The sequence below is a fragment of the Mandrillus leucophaeus genome, unplaced genomic scaffold (assembly GCF_000951045.1).
Source record: "Mandrillus leucophaeus isolate KB7577 unplaced genomic scaffold, Mleu.le_1.0 Scaffold726, whole genome shotgun sequence".
NCBI lineage: Eukaryota > Metazoa > Chordata > Mammalia > Primates > Cercopithecidae > Mandrillus > Mandrillus leucophaeus.
This window is the reverse complement of record NW_012107875.1, coordinates 205315-229566: the sequence shown is the minus strand read 5'-3', so window position 1 is coordinate 229566 and position 24252 is coordinate 205315.

Here is a 24252-nt window from a genome sequence, read left to right as displayed (position 1 = left end):
ATTTCCCATCCTTAAGTTACGTTATAAACTTTGGTTTATCCTGAAATAATAGACTATATGGATTGTTGAATATGTGTAAGGTTAGTTGCATGCTATTCGGAGAGCAAAGACATTTATGAAAAGGGGCTATGGTTCAATTAGTTATTTTTCTAGATTATACATTGACTAAACTTAATATTTGTGTTTTGGAAATAAACCTTTTTGTTTTAGAATAGTGTTAGACTTCCATAAAAATTACAAAGATAATACAGAGAATTATTACATATTCCACACCCAGTTTCCCCCTATTATTAATATTTGACGTTTATATGCTACTTTTGTTACAATTATGGAACCAGTATTAATACATTATGACTAAGTCCATTCTTCGCTCAGATATTCTTAGTTTTTAGCTATTGTTCTTTATTTCTTTCAGGATTTCATCCAGGATATCACATGCCATTTGTTTGTCATAGCTCTTTAGACACCACTTGTCTGTGGCAATTTCTGACTTTTCTTATTTTTTTTTTATGACCTTGAGAATTTTGAGGAATACTGGTCAGGTATTTTATATTTTTCTCATGATGAGAGTGGGATTAAAGTACCATTTTCATCATCTCATGTATTAAGGGTACATACTATCAAAATGACCTATCAATGTTGATGTTGAACTTGATGATTTAACTGAGGTGGTGCTTGCTAGATTTCTCTATTATAAAGTTACTCTTCTTAAACCCATTTTCTACTATAATATTTGAGTGGAGGTCACTATTGCACAGCACATACTTAATGAATGGGAAATTATGCTCTTCTCTCTTGAGAGCAGAACAGCTGCATAAATTATTTGGAATTCTTCTGCATGGGAGATTTATCTCTTCTCCTGTACTTATTTTAGTTAATTAATATCAATACAAACTAATAATTGTTTCATATTTTCAGTTATAATCAATATTATGTTATTCATTTGTTTCTCAAACTGTTGGCCATTCTGAGATCTTTCTGTTGACTCTTATGTCTCTTTGACTATACTACACCATTGTGGATTTTCTTCCTCTTCCTCCAGGCTTAGAATTGGCCATTTCTCCGAGGATTCTTGTTCCTTTTATTTTAGAATAAATCTAGAAAGCTAGATCAGAGTGCTTATTGCCACTGCAGCCTCTTTGCTTTGAGGCCCTTTTAGCTGATAGAGCAAGAAAATATACGTGTATACTATTGAGTCTATGTACACATATTCTTAAATATTTCTATATGTAATCATCTGTATTTATATTAACTAAACCTGATTTAATACAATATCTTCCACTCGAATCCACTACCACATGGAAAATTCTAGCCTACTGCCCTTCCTTTTCTATAAATTCCCACCATCCATCATCCATTTACTTAATTATTTAGTATAGATGCACATTAGTATCAGGATTGTTAACCCCATACACCGTGGGAAAAACTTGAATAGTGATTATGTGTAGCCTTTGTAGCTTTTTTGTTTGTTTTGCTTTTATACTTACAAATTCTACACACTTCTAAAGAAAACCAGGCTAGTACTTATTTCCCCTAACCACTTCAGAAAAGTTATTTCATTCACATGTAAGTCAGATTGGTATGTTACATTCTTCACTCCATGTTGGAATCCTCCAGTCTTGAAAGAGATTTTTTAAAATTTGTGTTCATTAATGTTCACTCTTTATACTGTAAAGTTCTGTGACTATAAGCAAATACATACTGTTACATAGCCACCAGTATAGTATCATATGGAATAATTTCACCACCCTAAAAAATCCTCTTGTACTCCACCTATTCAAATCTTCCTTTTTTACCTTAAACTCCTGACAACTACTGTTTTTGTACCATCTATATAGTTTTACTTTTTCCACAGTGTCATATAGTTCCAATCATATGGTAGTAGCCTTTTCAGACTTACTTCTTTCACTTAGCAATGTGCATTTAAAAGTTTTCCATGCCTTTTTGCATGATCTTGATAGATCATTTTTTTGACTCTGAATTGTAATCCATTGTATGAATGTAGTACAGTTTGTTTATCTATTCACCTACTGACAAACATCTTTCTTGCTTCCAGTTCTTGGCCATCACAAAGCTGCTAGGAGCATTCATGTGCAGTTTAATGTAGACATACATTTCAAATCAGTGGGATAAATATGTACACGTTCTATTTCCGGTTGTGTGGTAAGACTATGTTTAACTTGATAATAAACTGCCAAACTGTCTCTCAATGTGATTGCACCATTTTGCATCCCAGCTGGCAATACATTTTTTGTTCATTTTTGGATTTTAACTATTCTAATAGTTGTGTAGTAGTATGTCACTGTTGTTGTAATGTACAATTTCTAAATGATAATGATGTTGAACATTTTAAATGTTTATGTGCCATCTGTATATCTTCTTTGATTAAATGTTCATAGATTTGCCCATTTAAAATAACCGAGATGTTGATTTTCTTATTGGTGAGTTTAAACATTTTTTGTATAGTTTGTTAAATGCTCTTTTACTTTTTTTTAAAAAAAAAAATTAGATTCGGGGGGACATGTGCGGGTTTGTTACATGGATATATTGTGAAATGCTGAGGTTTGGGCTTCAATGAAATCCATCACCTAGATATGGTATCCAATAGATAGTTTTTCAACTCTTATTTTCCCTCTCCTTCCCTCCTTTTGGAGTCTCAGTGTCTATTGTTCCCATCTTTATGTGCAAGTCCTTTATCATATATGTGTTTTGCAAATATTTTCTCTCCATCTGTGGCTTGACTTTTTATTTGCTTGCCAGTGTATGTCACACAGAATACATTTTAATTTTAATAAGATCCAGACTATCATTGTTTCTTTCATAAACTGTGCTTTTGGTATTATATCTAAAACTCATCACTAAACAGAAGACTACCTCATTTTTCCCCTATGCTTTACTTTAAAACTTTTACAGTTTTTTTTTTTTTTTAACCTGTTAGCCTGTGATCAATAGCTATTAATTTTTGTGGAAGGTATAAAGTTAAATTGGATTTTTTTCTATGTATGCATAATAAGATTCCAACATCATTGTTGAAGAGACTATTCTAGCTTTGTTGAATTACTTCTGTTTTTCTGTCAACAATGAGTTGACTCTGTTTGTGTAGGTCTTCATTCTGTTTCATCATGTATTCTTTTGCCAATGCCCTTCTGTCTTGATTAGTGTAGCTTTGTAGTAAGTTTTGAAATCAGATTGTATGAGAACTCCCAACTCTGTTCTCAGTATTGTACTGGCTATTCTAGTTGTTATAATTCCAGATAAACTTAAGAATCAGTTTCTTGATACCTTCATAATAACTTGCTAGAATTTTGATTGGAATTTCATTGAACATGTCAATAAAATTGGAAAGAACTGACATTTTAAAAATATTGATTCTTCCAAACTTCAATCATGGAGTATCTTTCCATTTATTTAGAGCTTTAAAAATTTATTTCATAAGAGTCTTACAGTTTTTCATATACAACAGTGTTCTTTTTTTAAGATTTATATCTAAGTATTTCAAATTTTGGTACTATTATAAATGGTATTAATGTTCTTAAAGTTTCAATTTATAATTATTTATGACTGGTATATAGAAAGCAATTGAATTTTGTTTAAAAACTTTACAAGCTTTTAGGTCCAGAAGTTTTGTTTTTGTTTTTGTTTTCAGTATATTCCTTGAAATGATCTACCTAGATATCATGTTATAAAACTAAACAGTTTTGTTTCTTCCCTCTCAATTATTGACTTCTGTCTTCTGATTGCAGCAGCTAAGATACCCAGAACAATGGAAAAGGAAAGCTTCCCTGGCCTGTTTTAGATCTTTAAGGGAGAGGGTTCAGTTTTCCATCATTTCTGTAGGAGTTCTTTATTTCTAGTAAATTCCTCTTCTATTTCTAGTTTCTGAGAGTTTTTGTTTTAAATTGGTATTGGGTGTTGGCAAATGCTTTTTCTGATTACATTGGCATGATTATATGATTTTTTTTCTTCCTTTATAGTCTGTTGATATTGTGAATTTTATTAATTAAATGTGGAATTTTGAACAAATCTTACATAATTAGGATAAATCTCACTTGGCTGTGTTGTATACAGCCTTGAACTCCTGAGCTCAAGAAATCCTGCTGCCTCAGCCTCCCGAGTAACTCAAAGTATAGGCACAGGCCATCAGGCCCAGTTTCTAGCTTTCTTTTGATTAATTACTGTTAGTATAGTATAGTTTTTTCATCCTTTTATGTTTTACCTGATTAGGTTATATGAATATAAACACTTATATAAAATATATACTATTATTATATATAAATGATACATGATATTTAAAGTATATATATTATATATTATTATTTAAAGTGGTTCCTTGTAGACAATATATAGTTGAGTCTTCAGCAGGTCTGACCATTCCTGCTTTTGTTTTTAAGGTTACTCTAATTATTACTTGGCATGTTCTAATTATTATAGTTACAGAATTACACTAGGTTGGGGAAGTGTAAAAATCAATCTTCCTTCAGGAAAACAAAATTCACTCTATGCATTCTACATATTAAATATTTTAGTGTAAGAAAGTTGCTGTTTTCATGGTCTTTGGAAGAGCAGAGGAAGCAATCAGGCACTCAAATCAACTTGTAGCACCAAAGTTGGTGCTTTCCTATATCTCATAAAATGCTTCTGAAAGTCTGCAGAATCTCTAAAATGCTCATATTAACTATCTCAAAGGGCAGCGGCAGAGTAGCTGTTTCTTAAGTCCTAACCAGAAAGCTCTTGTGAATCTTAATCCTGCCCAAAAGTAAGCTTGCTACTGCCACTGGGGAAAATATGGATCCTTTTTTCTTAATATCTTTCAAATCTCTAGAGATTTCCTCTTCCTGGAAAACTCCAATTCAGATAAATATTGGAAGGCAGATTAAGGGAACTGCAAATTCTCACTCTCTTCTATACTGTAATAGATAATGTATCCTGATAGTTTGAAGAAGTAGACAAGTGTCATGATATATAATATGCATACAATTTAAAATAATTACTCTTGAGGTTTAAAATCTGATTTAGGAAACAAGAAATAATTACATTTAATAATTATAAAACATCAGCAAATGCAGATGTAGCATATTTCTAATATAATTTAAATCTCACAGTAGACTGTAAGATTTAAGGGTATGATGGTTATGTTTGTTCATTTTTGTATTCTCAAGCCAAACATATTTCTCTGGCACCTTTATTTATGTACTCATTAGATGTTTGATCAATGAGTCAATTTTGTAGTGAATAAGACTTCTCTATTGGTAACTTAAATTTAACACAATCTTCAAACAACTCTTTTAGGGTTAAAGAGATTTTTTATATTACAGCATTTGGATCAAGGATTTGAATACTCCCTAAGGTCTCCTATGGACTTTAAAAGATAAACTGGGCAGTTTGAAATCAAGTCTAAATGAGCAACAGGTTGCCATCTACTTTCTCATATAACCTTGCTCTAATGTGTTCAGTTAACTAGAATTGGTGAATTTTTTCTTTGCTTTGTATATTTTATTTGAGCCATTGTTTTAATGAGCATTTCTAATTTTCGTATTTGGTTTTAGGTATTTTTTTTCTTATTATATGTTCTTCCCTGGTTCGTTAATTTTGAGGATGTATTCAAAGCCCGAATGAGGAAATGAAATAGTGCTCTAGCTTTCTTATAATGTAAGATATTTGGAAATATAGCCTAAGTTGATGAGCACAAAGTGTTGGAATGATGTGAAATAGACTGGTACCAAATGAAATTGGTATAGGGAGGAGTGAGAGCCACCCTGAGCTTTGGAAAGGAAGTGAAGCATGATGGAAGTTGATGGAAGGTAATGGAGAAAAGAAGGGCATTAGCCAAACATTACCAAGGTGATTACCACACTCTGGTGAAAATCATTCAGTGGAAACACTTTTCCCCATCTATTTCAATTTTCCATGCAATTGGTCATCTGACAGCTGCAGTATAGCCTTCCAAGTTCCTTACTAAAGAGGGTTTTCTGAATGATTTCAAAACCATATTAGCAAGGGTCAATAAACAAGAAATTAAAGTTGCTCTGTTACTAATCTGTGAAAATGATGTTGTAGCATTCATGATCTCTATTTATAACAAGTTTAGAACTGTCTTTCCTTATTTTAGGGTCTGTGTTCAGTATAGGGATGATATTTGCTGCCTAAATAGTTTTAGATAAAGTCCCACAATTTACGGTGAAAATAGAAATATTTACATGATATTCTAAGTTTTGTAAAAATCAGTCAGAGGAATTAGGAAAGCTGCCTCCAAGCAAGAACAACTGATGGATTATTTTGTATTAGTGGAGCTGAATTTACCTGTTACATAATACTTTTGATGAAGTATGAAGTTATATAGGGAGTTTTGTACATCAATACCATAGACCATAACTGTCTCTTTGCACTTAGAATTGGCTACATGCAATAAATAATTACTTACGCTATTAATATTTCCATTGATCACTGATAGATGGCTGGATCAAGTAGTACTTTAAAGCAGGTTTTCAGACTAATATTGATAATTTGAATTTTTATTTTCTATATTTGGCAAGATCACATGTATGTAAGCTTTGTGTATTCTATCTCATTTACAAACATCTCTTTATGTAGAAATAACCCTCCAAAAGGAATATGGAAAAAGTCAAACTATAAAGAAATTTTGAAAAAGATTCCAAAGTGAGTGTTAAATTTTAGTCACAGAGGTGATCAAGGTTTTTAAATTATTATAGTTCTTCCATTTTTGTCGTCTCCAGACCTATATGGACTCCACACACACACACACACACAAAAAGCCACTTTTTTTGAGGAAAAAAAAATAGTAGTTCACATTGTTTCTGGAGAAATTTAGAATTCCTAAATATTTGTGGGTAATTGAAGTTGTCTAGTAATTCTTTAATATATTTCCATTGAGAGTGTGATGCTGAGGTATTCCCTGTATCTTCTTCGAACAATGGGACGGAATGGCATACAGCAGAAATAATGCTCTTAGTTTCTGGCTTGGACCAGAAGCTCTCTCTTCCTGTTATTAGAGCCCTATGTCTCCCTGTGAGTAGCTCAACTACCTTCCTGCAGAGATATGAATCTTGGGGAGCACACAGAGAGGAAGAGAGCCCACAGGTAAGTCCAGCTTTTCTGTCATCATCAGCAGAGAACTAGGCATGTGAGAGAAGTTATATTAGACTCTCCAGACCACACCACACATGAATGTCACCAAGTGACACTGGTCGGTGCTACATGAAGCAGAAAAATCATCCAGTGAGAATTTCCAGAATGCTTGGCCTACAAAATTGTGAGCTATAATAAAATGATTGTTGTTTTAAGTCATTAGGTTTTAGGGGAAGTTTCATGTACAGCAGCAAGTAACTAAAAATGTTTCTCTTATTTTTTCTCCAGAAGTTGCTGAGGAAATACACAAAGCCTAAATTAGTAATCTATTGCTGCATAACATATTACCCCTCAACTTAGCAACTTAAAAAAAAACAGTGTTGTCTCATGGTGTCTATGGATTAGGAGTCCAGATGAGGTTTCCATGGGTCCCAGGACTGGGTCTTCTGAAGGCTACAGTCTAGGTGTTGGCTGGGCCTGAAATCAGTTTAAAACTTGACTACTTGACTAGTGGTAGATACATTTTAAATTTGCTTTACAAGTTGTTCACCAGAAATAATTCCTTGCTGATTGCTGAACTGGGGCTCAGTTCCTCCTGAACTTACGGCACAATGTTTTCCTTGATTTTTCACCAAATGGACATCTTCCAAATCAGGCAGCTCACACTGGCTTCACTGGAGCCAGCAAGAGAGTAGGCAAGAAAGAGTTTAAGAAAGAGGGTTCCAAAAATCTGCAAGTCTTAGTCACCTGTAACATAATATCAGTAGTGTCATCCCATCACCTTTACTCTCTTCTAGTCATTAGAACCATACTACTAGTTTCAGTCCACACTCAAGGGTATGGAATTAGACAAGGGAAATAATACCAGGATGCAAAGATAATTTATGACAATTTTAGCAGTCTGTTTACTACAAATCCTTAGCTTTCCAGAAGTATACAAAATAATTTTAGCCCCTCTTAGGTCATGTAGTTATCTATCAAGATTGAGTTACTCAAATAACCTGGCATATTCTATGATTTCTCAGATTAAGTGTTCAATTTAATGTCAATAATCAATCAAGGATATATTTTATCTCTTTTAGTAAGAGTTTCCTTCTTTGGATTTAAAAAAAAATCTATTAAAGTTTTAATAGAGTCTCTTACATGTGATAAGTGTTTAATAACTGAATGCATGGAGAAAAGAAAATTATGCACTACTCAAACATATATTGGTAGACATTGGATATGTTTAGACTTAAATGACACTTTTCACTTAAAATAACTGAAAGAATTTTTTGTATTAATTAACTCTGATAGATATGTATGCTTATTATCTTCAGCTGCCCTCTTCGTGATGACGTCCCGTCTGCATTAGCATGATTTACTCAGCTGGCCCAAAGCCAGGCTACCTGTGTTCCAGACTGACTATGCATTTAACTGGATTTGTAAATTTGAAAGTTCTTTTTCTATGCTATGCCTCTGTTTTCTCATCCCACATCCATATCCTCAATTAAATATATCAACAAAGCTCACTATTATTAACTCAAAATATATTCTTAATCGAACCATGCCCATTGTTTCCATCACTATTTCTATGTTCTAAACCACCATACAGTTTGGTTTAGGTTATGTCAAAGACCTTCAGACACTTCTCTTGACCTCCACCCCTACCTTGGGCAGCAAATATGCCTTAGAATATTTGTCAGCTAATGTCATTTATTTTCTTGGAAACTTCCAGTAACTTCTTTTCTCATTCAGAATCACATTCAAATTCCTTAACATGCCATTCTGCAGTCTGGGTGCTTTTTTGCTCTTCGTTGATCACCCAGTGTACATTTCCAGTTTGCAGCATTTCATTTGTCAATTTATTTGCCTAGAGTAAAGTGTAGTGTGATCCACTCACTTCCTTTTAAAAATTTCTGTGCAAATGTCAATTTATCAGGGATTTGTATCCTTGGATTTCTCCATCTGCCCTCCTTATTTCATTTATTTTAAACGAATCTCTCATGATTGGTCATTTTATGTATCTTGTTTATTTGCTTATTATTTGTTTATTTTTACCCAAATATAGGCTCTATAAATAAGGAGCAGTATCTGTTTTGTTCATTGCTTATGAAATAAATATTGTATGGATGAATAAATTTATATAGCTAAATATAAAACAATAAAGATGCATAAAGGAAGAGATAGCTAACTTGGCAAAACCATGTACCATTTGTTCTGACTAAAAGAGCAAAAGTGATTTTTTATTATAATATTGGAAGTAATCTGAATCAAACTCTTAAAAGCTAATTATATAATCATAATAATACCCTTTTGTCTTTTTTATTAATAATTCTCATGGACCATAGAGAATATTGGGATTTATAATATTCAGAATGACACACATTTGTAATATAAATTTGTATAAATTATTCTAATACGATAGTTAGGAAAGTGATGCCCTAATACATAATAATATGTTAGGACATTTGTAAAAATTCCTCTGATTCTTAAATTAACATAATACATTATACAGATGATATGACTTTTTGCAATCTTAATAGCACACATATTAAAAGTAGCATTTCAATTGTGCACAGTCTAAATGGATGTTTTACTTTTGTTGCTGTTTTCTTTTCACACTGTGTTCATATGTATTAGTCAAGCTAGCCTACATCTTGTATTTTTCTAGTGACATGAAAAGTCTTTAATTTTCCTTAGTAGTTTGGAACGAGACAATTAAGAACCACAGGAATCAAGTATCTTACTCTCCAAGGATAGTAAAGAAGAACTATAATTTGACAAGTAAGGAAAGCTAGTTAAAGGACATCCCACAGGTTTGATTAAAACTTTCAAGATTAAATCTGTTCTCATGTCTGTATGAAATTGTCATTAAAAAAAGAACTGCCCTTTCTAGGGTGTGATTACACAAAGAGTTCTATAATTTTACATGCTATTCAAATCCTGTCATTCAATAATACATCTCTGATTTAAAGAAAAACACACTTGCACTATGAGCATGTGGGAAAAAATATTATCTGTATAATATAATTAATAGCTAGTCTAAAGATCAGGGATCAGGATGCATGCTGATATTTCAATCTCAAATACTCTATATCAAAGACGGACTGCTCAATATTTCTTTCATGTAAGAAGTTTATGAGGTGACTTAATAACTTAGCTGGTAGTGCAAGACCTTACCGTGTGAAATATCTGGCAATGCTTCACTTCAGATATATGACTATGGCCCTGCAACACAGTGTGGCTAGAGAATGAGATACGGTATTTAAGTTCATCCTCTCACTAGTGCTTGTGCAAGTGAAAATAATTACTTCTGTTACATTTTGACCTTTTTCCTGGTTAGCATTTGACTTTCCAGTAAATGAAGTGGTATATATCTTAGAAGAAACTATAATTGGTATTATAATGGCTTCTTAATCTCAAGTTACCTGGCCTTTGGTGTTCAGCAAGTCAAATTAATGGAATTTATCTAAAGGATTCAGCTCGGATACATCATAATCCATCTTCCAGAGCAATCAACTTAAGACACTATTATAATTATGCAACTGTAACATCAAATTACTGAAAACTCATAGTTTGGGAAACCAAACAAAACTTTATGTAATAAGGCCTCCTTCATTTTATAATTTTGCCATCTTTCTGTTAAAAAGATGATAACATTGACCTTCTAACAGTAGAACATACATATTTACCCCCTTGAGATCATGACCAATTTGCACTGCTTATTTGTAATCTTTGTAATGACAGAGCTGAACATTTTTTCGAGGATAATATGTCCCAGGTCAGATAGCCTTTTAAAAAAATATTCACTTTGCCATTATCTCTAACCCAAGCTATCCTAACAATTAGTGGGTATTCTGTCAGACGATGATATATTTCACACTGCCCTGGGACAAAAATGTGCATATTTTGTTTTCATCTGAATACCTGTCCTGGCCAAAGTAATACTGGTGATAAGAAATGAATAGCTTGCAAATAGAGTTAGACTTGGGAGAACATAATTACAGTCAACTTGAAATGCATGTTGTAAAATATGTGTTTAAATGTGCGAAGTGTTTTACAGGACTGTATGTTTCCTTTTGTTTGAAGAATTAAAAAAAACAAATTATTAGCTTATAATGCAACATGATATAACTGTTTCCCTTATATTCACCTATTGTAAGTTCCATTTTTCTATACTTAGGTGAAAGTTATTATACATAACATGCCTGAAATAATCAAAAGAAAGGGAACAAAATTTAGACCATAATCATCTAGGAAAGAACTGTCAAAAATGATGTTTGCTAGTCATTTGAGGCAAAAAAATTAACATGAACATGAATAAGCCAAAACCTATGAAAAGACAAAATTTGGGGGAAAACACTGGCTATTTGCATGCTGGCTTTCTTGTGTTATTGTGGTTTAGAGATATACACAGTGAAAACTAAGTGATTCAGCTAAAGTGATTCTAGCCCAAACACTTGCCAAAGGAAGTATTACAACTACCACCACTGTGAAGCAAGGTGCCATATACAGATTTATAAAACTTAAGATGAGGTGAAAATGCTAAGAAGTAATCTGTCATTAACGATAACACATAGAAATGAAAACCACAGGGTTCCATGGTAAGTGAAGAAAAGTATAGAAAATTAAACTGTGTAAAATTAAATTGCAAAACAGATTTCTGTGTTTTGGATATTCCGTTGGAAAAGAGAGACTGTCTCTTCCTCTTTACATTTATGTGCTCATTTCACATCAATTGCTTACATTAAAAGAGAAGAGCTTTTAGCATTCTAGGAAAAGTAGTCTCAGTTCTCAGCTTTAGGAGATCACATAAAATTGCCCTCCACAAAATAATTTGTTCAAAATTCCCTTCTGTTTCTAAACCTTTCTTGTATTATGTTTTCTTTCTGCCTAAATGGCGTTCTTTAGAAGTATTATTTGTTAAGGCATTTAGGTAATAAACTCATTTACTTACTTTTTTTTGCTTAAAACATCTGTATTTCATTTCCATTCATGAATGTTTAGCCACATACCTCATTCTAGATAGACATTTATTTCAATTAAGCATTTTAAAGGTATTATTAGATAGTCTTCAGCATATTGCTAATGAGAAGTCTATATAGATCTAATTGTCATTGCTTTGTACGTAATCGGGTTTTTTTCTTGTGCTGTTTTAAAAATTTGATTTTATGATTGGCATTTTGTAATTCCACCATGATTGTATTATTCTCAACAATTACCCCAGGAATGCAATATTCACTTTTAGTTTACTATTTTGCTCTGCAGTGGCAGATCCAGTGGTTTCCACTTAGATCATCCTACCACATAGCCCTTATTCTGTGTGTCTCAGGACCAGTTATCCATTTAACCAGTTGCTGAGTAAGGCTACTTTCAACTATGTATTCAGGAACTAGGAGAAAATCAAAGGGCATATTTATAAATTATCCATATCCATTATAAAACAAGTTCATCCCATGACTTTGCCAATCACTTGGCCTTCATACATTTGATCTGTGACTGTAGATCAAAATGGCAGTTGAGGTATCCACGTATTATTGTAAATTCTTAGCTGTGACCAGGAATCCTGTTTTGTCTGGGATTTTTCCCAGCACAGTTGTCACCTTAAATGCTGCAGAATACATTAGGAAAGTTGAGGAGAAATAAAGTACATATTTGTTTCAGGACATCAAGATTCTTCCTAAAAGTGATTCAGCCTTAATATCATTCAAGAGACTCTGCATGTATGAGCAAGCTCAAGTCTGGAAATTCAACTTGGGACATTGCTTCTCTGTTTTGATGACTTACGTTAGAAATCTTCCACCAGATCTAGATTTTTTTTTTTTTAGTATACAGATTGGGCAATATTTTACTAGATGGTCTACTGATAATAGTGTCAATAGATCATATCATTGAATACCATAATTTGCCCTGTTCCCTATTATTTTATTGAGTATTGTCACTTGTACTCTATGATTCCAGGATCTTATCACCCCAAACCCTAAAACCCAGAAAATTTACTTCAATGCTGACATCTCCACCATAATGTCTGGTTTTTATAATATAGCAGTTTTTTTTTTTTTTGCATTTTCTACAAATGCAAGGACACTCTCTCTCTCTCTCTCTCTCTCTCTCTATATATATATATATATATATATATGCTTGATAAGGCCGTATTACAAGTGCTCAAATTTATATTGTTGGGCTACAGTTGAGCCTGTCACATGTGACAAACACTCAGATTCCTACCCACCTAAGATTCAGTAAATTCTTTTATCTTATGGCCTTGTATCTTAATTTAATTTAAGCCATCATTATAAATTCAGCTTGATCAAGTGTTGTGCTATTTCCCCCTGTTCTAACACTTTTCGTGTCCATTCTCGTACATAATCCCCAAGATTTATCACCCTCCTCCAATGTAACTTTCACAAGTCAAGTCTTTTCAGGGTGTTCAAGAACAGAGAGGCAAAGCACCACAAACAGGAGGAAAGATCACGTTTGTTAAGAGTTTAAGTGTTATATAATTAGTAGAATCTTCCCAACTACATTCAATCCAAATTAAGGCTCCCACTTTCTCTGAAAATAAGAGGTTCTAATTTTCAGTAAGAGACCTAGGGATACTTTGAATTCATGGGCTATAATTCTGCAAACTCTAAGATCAAACTTCAGGTCAGTTTTCAGATCACTGATCCTGTGGTTGCAATAGATAAGAAATCTTACCCAGGCAGTAAAGAAATTGTCTGATCTCTGACTTGTGAATTTCACATCTTGAGTCTGTCATTTTCTTTTCATAAGCTCCCTAATGCAGTAAGACTGGGCTATCCCAACTGTATTTATAATCATTATTTTCTTCATAATATTCTAATACAAAATCCAGTTTGTCTCTAAAAATGTTTATTGGAAAGATGACGAGTCAAATAGTTGGTTTTATAACTGAAACTACCTGTCATGAATTACCAGCATCTTGTTGTCCATTGGCAACTTTTTTATGTTTTTAATTTTAACCAAATAAATAATCTCAGATTTCTATCAAGAGTCCCATTTCTTAACCAAATATTGTATCAGTTATCAATTATTTAAGAAAGCAAACACTGGTGTAAATGTTTTAAATACAAGGACATTGAGTACAGTAAATGAGGCCTTCATACACATTGGAAGGGCTAGAATCTGTTCCTACCAATCTAAAATTCTGATTCATAGGAGGGTACCCAGAAGGTTTAGAAAAACTTCACTTTCATGTCTTCATGTCCAAAGACACTTCTTCTAATTATATGACACTATCCAGAACTCTGCTGGAAAGGAAGTATGAGAAATGTAGTTTTCTGGTTTTTTGATCTTTTATGCTGTTAAAAAGTGCTTCAAACGAGTGAGAAGGTATTGAGTATTAACAAACAACATGTAACAAAAGTCTGTAGGATGGAGATCCTGATAACAGCCCACAGAGCAACCATTAAATTCATGTTTTTACCATCTTCTCTTCTGGTCCCTCTTTGATTGATCTTTGACAATTATTTTTCTTGAAAATTATATATGGATACACGCATACGATCTATCACCCTCACCCATCCCTTTATTTCCCCTATCAATATATTAATAAATATTTAAGCAATTTTAAGTAGTTATAGCTATAAGTTTTCTTTATTTTGGTCTAGAAACTTTGACCAAAAATGTTTCATTTATTTTCATAGCAGTGGTTCCCCTCTGGGATCCTGACTCTGTTCTCTGAGTGATCCTTCCTTTTTCATGAAAAGTTTGCAGCTGAGCAGTTTTATTAAGCTGAAGCGAATAGCCCAAACTGCAGATGCTGTGGTATTCATGGAATCATTACAAGAACGGATTAATAAGGAATATGTGCATGTTGTGGAGTCATTGATATGGAAAGTGATTTATTTTCTATTTTGATTAGAAGAGAGGATAATAAGGAGTTTGCATTCATGTAGAATAGACAACAATTTTAATTTACAGCTTGACCTCAGAGCTAATTTCCTATACTGTGCAACATAGTCCAAAGGTATCTGTGTTGCCTAGACATACCACAGAACAACATGTTGTCCCATCAAATCAGTGGTATCATGCTGATCAGACAGAACATAATGGCAGTAAGGAGGCGCTAGGACACTGGAGACTTGGATAAACAAGTACAATTCAGGGGGTGCAAGATACTCCATGAAGATTCAGAAACATTTCCCATAATTGAAGTGTTTTTAGGGTTTCTATGGTCAGGGTATGATAGGATATTTGTTTCAAAGAAAGACAAATGTTATCCCCTATGCTAGTAGGATTTTTGTGGTTATATTACTACCATGTTTCACACCTATGAATATACCGATTTGCCCCATATACTGGGGAAACGAAAAGCTGCTTGTTTTGATTGGGGCCTAGAGCACGAAAGTGTTTTGCAGCAGGTTCAGGCTGTTGTGGAAGCAGTTCTGCGACCTGAACCACATAATCTGACTGATTCTATTGTATTGGAGGTGAAAGGGCTGGAAAGGATGCAGTGTGGAGTTTATGGCAAGCCATCATATGAGAATCAGAATAAAGGCCCTTGAAATTTTAAAACGTGGCCACGCCATGTGTGGTGGAGAATTCTATACTTTTTGAGAAGCAGGTCCTAATGTGATACTGAAATGAAATGTTTGACCACTAGGCAATAAGCAACCATAACTCTGTGTCTTAGTCTGTTTTGTATTGCTATAAAATAGTACCTGAAACAGTGTAATTTTTATAAAGAAAAAGATTTAGTTCACTCTTTTGCAGGCTGAGACATTGAAGGGCTTTAGTAGTGTGTCGTGACGTTGTGGAGAAAGTCAAAGCAGAAGCAGACACATGCAAATGGGGACCAAATATGAGGAGAAACTTGTCTTATAACAACCTGCTCTCATGGGAACTAATCTATTCCCAGAGAACTAATCTAATCTGTGAGAGTGACAACTCCCTTACTACCCAGCCATTCATGAGGGATCTATCTCCATGACCAAAACACCTCCCACTAGTTCCCACCTCCCAAAGTCACCATATTGAGGATAAATTTTCAATGTAAGTTTTGATGGGGACCAACAAACCATATCCAAACCATACCATGGTAGAATTGTTCATTAGGAGCATAGCTTCTTGGGAACTTCCAAATCATAAAGTCAGATGGACCCAGCAGTACTCCACCATCAGATGAAAATAGTAGATTTAGAATTTGGTCCAAGAGGACCAGAGGGCATGAATAAGCTACATGAGCAGGTAGCCCAGAACTCTGTATCACTTACTAAGGTCTGCATCAACATTTCTCTTCCAGATCCTACCTCTGACCCTAGAGGTCCCATGTGATCAGAAGGAAGAAAATGCAAGAACTTGATTTGGGGATGGGCCAGCTCAATATATAAGTGCAATTTTTAAAATTGCTAGTGATTTTATTACACACCCATCCAGGGTTAACAGGAAAAGCACATAGGAAGAGAAAATCTTCCCAGTGGGTGGAGCTGATCACTTACCTCATGTGGAAGGAAATGTGATTTTAGGTTAGAATATTTACATCCATGAGAGTTAAAAATGGGTGGGGTTTTTAGTTAGAATTCTGCAATGGGAAATTTGAAGTCTGGGGACAGGGATATCTGAGGTACTGTTGAAAAGCTAGGTCTATCACATTAACACCAACTAGAAAGATTCAACTGCAGAAGTGGCACCGAAAAACAGAGTAAACAAAATTACTTGTGCATTTGATGGTGGCACATGAATGGAGTAGACTGCATTTGGGCACAATTGTTATGCATAGGTCCATCAGCTTTGACTTCTACTTATCAAAGTAGTTCTATCTTTTTTTTTTTTTTTTTTTTACCTCTGTATGTCCAACCTGCCATTACTATAGAACAATCTTGAAACACTCATATGACACTACCCTCGAGGACAAATTCCACTTGTTAGCAAGTTGACTAATTGAGCTCCTTTAATCCTAAAATAGTAGTTTATCTTCACTGAGATATATGCTTATTCTGGATATGGGTTTACATTTTCTTCCTGCAGAGCATCAGTCAACACTCTTATCTAGGGACTTATGGCATATCTGATTCACAGCCATGTGATACTGTGCAGCATAGCATCTGGCCAGAGGGCCAGCCTTATAGCAAATAAGTTATGGGTATGAGACCCATGTCCATAAAATCCCTTCATTATATCACACACTGCACTATCCAGAAACATCCTACATCATAGGTCACTGGAAAAGCCTATGGAAAGAAAAGCTGAAGCATCAGTTCAGAGCAAATACTGTGAATGAGTGAGTTGACTTTTTTTGGATATGGTGTATACATTTAATCAAACATGTCTTCCAAATAGGAAAAAAGTGTAGGTCCAAGAACCAACCATTGGAATCAAGTATCACCCCAATTACTGTCACTTTCAATGGTCTATTGGAGGAAATTTTGCTACCTGTCCCCACAACTACTGCCCCTCATAAGAGGCTCATTATTGTCAAAAGATACAGCCTGACGTGAAACTAAAACTATGGCTGCTGCCAAGGCAGTTTGACCTCCTTGTGCACAGGGACCAACAGACAAAAGGAGAATAACCATCTTTGCAAGAGAAATTAAGCCTGAACAGCAGAAAGGCATGCAGAAATATGTATAAAACCCACCTAATCTATGTGGGTACCTTTTGGTGTAATCCCTTGATTAACCGTAACTGTGAAATATATGTGCAGCAACCCCCGGTCGAAAAGAGCTCAGTCCCCTCAGAAATGAAGATTTGCATCACATCACTGGGTGCTGAGGTGATAGCAAAGGGTGAGGGCTATTTTAAAAGGATAGTGACAGAGAGAAGATGAGTATCAATTGGATACTCACACTCAAAAACGATACCCACGATGGATATACTCAGGACCGAAGTCCACCTGTAGCAATGTAGGGGTGTACTTGTTTCCACTAACCTCCCATTTTTACCTTTTTCCATAACAAGTGAGTCCCACAGGAACCATAGAGGAGCTGCTCCCTGAATCTGCATAAAGAACTTGCATAAAGAAGTGGATTTGTGTGGGGTAAACAGTGGACTTTGGCAGTATTGTAGATGTGTTCCTCAGATCTCATCAAGAGTTCTTTCTATGGGGAGTAGAAATGAATAATAGCCCCCGCTAATTCCCTTTTGGTTCTACTACGAATTTCCAGCCAAGGAAATGTTTCCCTGAATTGCTCCCTATTAACGACTGAGCTTGGTAGATTACTTAGGCCAGTCTGTTCCTGGCTAAAACAGATTCCCATATGAAAATTTTACATGAGGATTCCCCATCTGTCTGAAAAAAACTTTGAACTATACTTTTGTCTTGAGGTGCTTCCAATCTGAGTTATTTCTTTATCTCCTTTCACAGACTGAAAGGTCTACCTGACTACTCTTTTTTTTTTTTTTTTTTTTTTTTTTTAATTTACAGTCACTTCCACCTTCCCTTCCCCAAATCATGTCCTGTTTTGGCATCTTCTTCTGTCTTGGTTTCTGCTGCTTGTAAGATCCAAACAGATGCAGGAGAAGAAGAAACTTAGTCATTCGCAAAAGCTTAATGTTGAGATAAAGTTAAGCTAATAGTTAATTCTAGTTAACTGTAACTACTTTAAGCTTGATATGGAAACAAAAAAAAAATGTTTTCGCTCAACATACATAGTAAGACTTTTGAGAAATGGAGATTGATATGGTTTGGCTATGTCCCCACCCAAATCTCATCTTGAATTATAACTACCACAATTTCCAAGTGTTGTAGGAGGGACCTAGTGGGAGGTAATTAAATCATGAGTGTGGATCTTTCTCATGCTATTCTCATGATAGTGGATAAGTCTACCGAGATCTGATGGTTTTAAAAACAGGAGTTTCCTTGCATAAGTTGTCTCTCTTTGCCTGCCATCATCCATGTAAGCTGTGACTTGCTCTTCCTTGCTTTCTGCCATGATTGTAAGGCCTCTCCAGCCATGGGGAACTGTAAGTCCATTAAACCTCTTTCTCTTGTAAATTGCCCAGTTTTGGGCATGTCTTTATCAGCAATGTGAAAAGGGACTAATATAGTATATTTGTACTAGTAGAGTAGGGCATTGCTGAAAAGATACCTGAAAGTGTGAAAGCGACTTTGGAACTGGGTAACAGGCAGAGATTGGAACAGTTTGGAGGGCTCAGAAGAAGATATGAAGATGTAGAAAAGTTTGGAACTTCTTAGAGTCTTGTTGAATGGCTTTGCCCAAAATGCTTATAGGGATATGTACAAAAAAATCCAGGCTGAGGTGGTCTCAGGTGGAAATGAGGAACTTGTTCGGAACTGGAGCAAAAGTGACTCTTGTGATGTTTTAGCAAAGAGACTGGGGGCATTTTGACCCTGCCCTAGAGATTTGTGGAACTTCAAACTTGAGAGAGATTATTTAGGGTATCTGGCAGAAGAAATTTCTAAGGAGCAAAGCATTCAAGGTGTGACTTGGGTGCTGCTAATGGCATTCAGCTGTATAAGGGAAGCAGAACTTAAAAGTTTGAAAAATTTGCAGCTTGACAGTGCAATAGAAAAAAAAAAAATCCCATTTTCTGAGGAGAAATTCAACCTGACTGCAGAGATTTGCATAAGTAGCAAGGAGCCTAATGTTAATCCCCAAGAGCATGGGGAAAATGTCTCCAGGGCATGTCAGAGGTCTTCCCGGCAGCCTCTCTCATTATCGGCCAGGAGGCTTAGGAGGAAAAGATGGTTTCATGGGTCTTGTCCAGGGCTCCCCTGCTCTGTGCACCCTAGGGACTTTGTGCCCTCCATCCCATCCTCTCTAACTGTAGCTGAAAGGGACCAACATAGAGCTCAGGTCATGGCTTCAGAGGTTGCAAGCCCCAAGTGTTGGCAGCTTCCATGTGGTGTTGAGCCTGCATGTGCACAGCAGTCATGTATTTGGGTTTGGGAACTTCCTCCTAGATTTCAAAGGATGTATAGAAATGCCTGGATGCCCAGACAGATGTTTGCTGCAGGAGAGAGGCCCTCATGGAGAACCTCTGCTAGGGCAGTGTAAAATGGAAATGTGGGGTCGGAGCCCCCACACAGAGTCTCTACAGGGGCACCACCTAGTGGAGTTGTGAGAAGAGGACAGCTGTCATTCAGACCCCAGAATGGTAGATTCATGGACAGCTTGCACCATGCACCTGGAAAAGCTGAGGACACTCAATGCCAGCCCATGAAAGAAGCTTGGAGGTAGGCTGTACCCTGCAAAGCCACAGGGGTGGAGCTGCCCAAGATGATGGGAACCCACCTTTTGCCTTAATGTGACCTGGATGTGAAACATGGAGTCAAAGGAGATCATTTTTGGTCTTTAAGATTTGACTGCCACAAATCACAAGTGCCACAAGTGACTCTTGGATTTCGGACTTGCATAGGCCCTGTAAATTCTTTGTTTTGGCCAATGTCTCCCATTTGGAATGGCTGTATTTACCCAATACTTGTACCCCTGTTGTATCTAGGAAGTAACTAGCTTGCTTGTGATTTTACAGGCTCATAAGTGGAAGGGACTTGCCTTGTCTCAGGTAAGACTTTGGACTGTGGACTTTTGAGTTAATGCTGAAGTGAGTTAAGACTTTGGGGGACTGTTGGGAAGGCATGATTAGTTTTGAAATGTGAGGACATGAAATTTGGGATGGGACAGGGATGGAATGTTATGGTTTGGCTGTGTCTCCACCAAAATCTCATTTTGAATTGTAACTCCCACAATTCTCATATGTCATGGAAGCGACCCAGTGGGGGGGTAATTGAATTGAATCATACTGTTCTTGTGATAAGGGATAAATCTCATGAGATCTGATAGTTTTATTAAAAGGAACTTCCCTGCATAAGATCTTTCTCTTTGCCTTCCATCATCCACATAAGATGTGACTTGCTCCTCCTTGCCTTTCACCATAATTTTGAGGCCTCCCCAGCCATGTGGATCCTCTTTAAAGAGGTTTAATGGACTTAAATTGCCCAGTCTTGTGTATGTCTTTATCAGCAGCATGAAAACAAACTAATACAGAGATGCAAAGAGAATCAGTTGAAAAGCTGATTTAGAGTCAATATTTCATTATGCTACCAGACCAATAAAATCAATCCAAGCGTGACTTTTTCTTCTGTATCATTGAGAGCTTTGCTTTTAGGTCATATTACTTAGTAAAAATATGTAATAGACAACTTGTCTCTTAAAAATAAGTGAGTAAAATATTATTTTATTTTTACATTGGCAGTTTAGTTTTATCAGATGTACATGTTATTCAAGGAGTTAAAACAATTTCACATGATGATGGATGGTATTGGAAGCAATTGTGTTTTATTTTTGCACTCTATCACAGCTCCCAATCACTACTCACTTAAATACTGATAACTCTTCCTAGTGAGAAATGCCTACATTTTAAACTTTTAATGTAGAATTCCATAATGTTTTTACTTTTTTTATTATTCTTGAAAGTTGGGTCTTAATTTCTATTGCATAAATCAATAAATTATAAGAATTAATAGAGAAGTAAAAGTGGTCATGCCATTCTGCTTTCTATAATTTTGATCAGAAGGAAATTTACTTAATTTTGTGGTGCTTTTTGTAAAAAAAAGGAAATAAATTTTCAATTATGGGCCTTTTTTCTATGAATGTCTCTAGGCTCTTCATTCCAAATGGATCATAGATTCAAGTAATAAAAACTAAAATTTTCCACTTGCAATAAAAGCTGTCTCCCCTTGATATGGTTTGGCTCTGTCCCCACCCAAATCTCATCTCATCCTCCATGGGAGGGACCCAGTGGGAGGTAACTGAATCATGGGAGTGGGTTTTTCCTGTGCTGTTCTCCTGACAGTTAATAAGTCTCATGAGATCTGATGGTTTTAAAAAGGCAGTTCCCTGGACATGCACTCGTGCTTGCCACCATCTAAGACATGCCTCTGCTCCTCTTTTGTTTTCTGCCATGATTGTGCAGTCTCCCCAGCCATGTGGAACTGTGAGTCCATTAAACGTCTTTCTCTTTATAAATTACCCAGTCTTGAGCATTTCATCATAGCAGTATGATAACGGAGTACTACACCCCTTTTACAAAGTGATGTTTGTCACATGCACAAATGCAATAGAAAAGAGTCTCACTTTTATAAAAAATTATATTTATCTACCTTATGTCTGATATATGCTGTTAAGGTTTTGTACTATTTTTTCTGAAAACATTTTTTCCTTAATATAGGATTTCTATAACATTGCACTATTATTTGTTTATTTTTATATTTTCATTTATTCTGTAGACATTTACTATTCATATAAGTTGCTGAAACTTACACATATTTATAATTCATGTGGTGATCTTTGTTGACTACTTCCTTATCAAATGTAATTAGTGCCTTTTGACTGCCTAAACAAACCCTCCTTGCTTTGACATTTAGACATCCGATAATATGAATATACTCTATGATTCTAGATTTATTTTCAGTCTTCCATGTATACTCTGTGTTACCAACAGTTCGTTATTGTTTAGGACAGAAATATATTGTGGAAGTATTTTCTAAATTTAAAAAATGTATAATCCTAGTTGTACAGTTTGGAAAATATCTGGAATTAAGCATGCTCATGTAACACCACCTTGTTAAAGAAATAATAGAATGCAAATATTACAAGCACATTACTATGAAAGAAATGAGACACAAATACTTTATGCTATATGATATGTTCATTAACTGAAACAGCTAAAACCATTTTATGGAGATAGTAACTTTTAGGAGGAGATGATAGTGACTGGATAGGTACACACACACACACATGCAGGCACGCACAATTTCCTTGCTTGTTCATTTATTGATTGATTGATTTGTTTGCTTACTTTTAGAAATTGACTTTCACATATTTATTTTATGTATATGGAAAATAAGAAGAAGGCAACCACCATGGTCACAAAGCAAATTACACTTACCATATTGATGTATATTTGTAAGTCAAATATTAGGGTATCTAAAAATGACTTCAGGGACCTAGCCGAAATATAGATTCTTAGGCCTTGTCCTCAGAGTTTCTGATTTATTAGGTCTTTTCTGAGGGACAGGAATCTATTTTTCTGTGCTTTTGTTTTTCTTTTATTTATTTTAATAATTTCAACCTTTATGTTAGATTCAGGGGTACAGGTGCACTTTTGTTAGATGAGTATCTTGCATGATGGTGAGGTTTGGGGTGTAATTGATCTCATCACTCAAGTACTGAGCGTAGTATCCAATAGTTTGCTTTTCAAGCCTTTCCCCTTTTAATTCCCTTCTAGAGTCCCTAATGACTTTTTTCCCCCTTCTTTATTTCCATGTGTACCCAATGTTCAGCTCCCACTTAGAAGTGAGAACTTTTGTGGTATTTGGTTTTCTGTTCCTGCGTTAGTTCACTCTGGATAATGACCCCCTGATACATCTATGTTGCTGCAAAGAACACGATCTCATTCTTTTGGGTTCCATTTGTTATTGTGGATAGTGCTGTGATGGATATATGAGTGCATGTGTCAGTCTTTTGGGTAGAATAATTTATATATTTTGAATATATGTTCAGTAATGAGATTGCTGGGTCAAATGTTATTTCTGTTTTAAGCTCTTTGGGAAATCTCCAGATTGCCTTCCACAGCGGCTGAACTAATTTAAATTCCCACCAAGAGCATATAAGTGTTCCCTTTTCTCTACAGCCTCGCCAGTATCTGTTGTTTTTAGATATTTTACTAATAGCTGTTGTGAGATGCTAATAGTCATTCCTGCAGTTGTGAGATGTTATCTCATTGCGGTTTCGATTTACATTTGCATTTCTCGATGATTAGTGATGACAAGCATTTTTCTTGAAACATTTGTTGAAGGCCAGTATGTCTTCTTTTTAGAAATGTTTGTTTATATCTTTTGCCCATTTTTAATAAGGTTATTTTTTTCTTCTTGTTCAATTGTTTAAGGTCCTCATACATTCTGGATATTAGACCTTTGTCAGATGCATAGTTTATGAATTTTTTCTCTGACTCTGTAAGTTTTCTCTTTACTCTGTTTATAGTTTCCTGTGTTGTACAGAAGCTCTTTGGTTTAAATAGGCCTCTTTGGTTTAATTAGACCTTATGTGTCAGTTATTATTTTTCTTTCTCTTGCTTTTGAGGACTTTAGTCAGAAATTCCTTTCCAAGGCTGATGTCCAGAATGGTGTTTCCTAGATTTTCTTCTATTATTCTTGTATTTTCAGGTTTTACGTTTAAGTTTTTATTTTTATTTTATTTT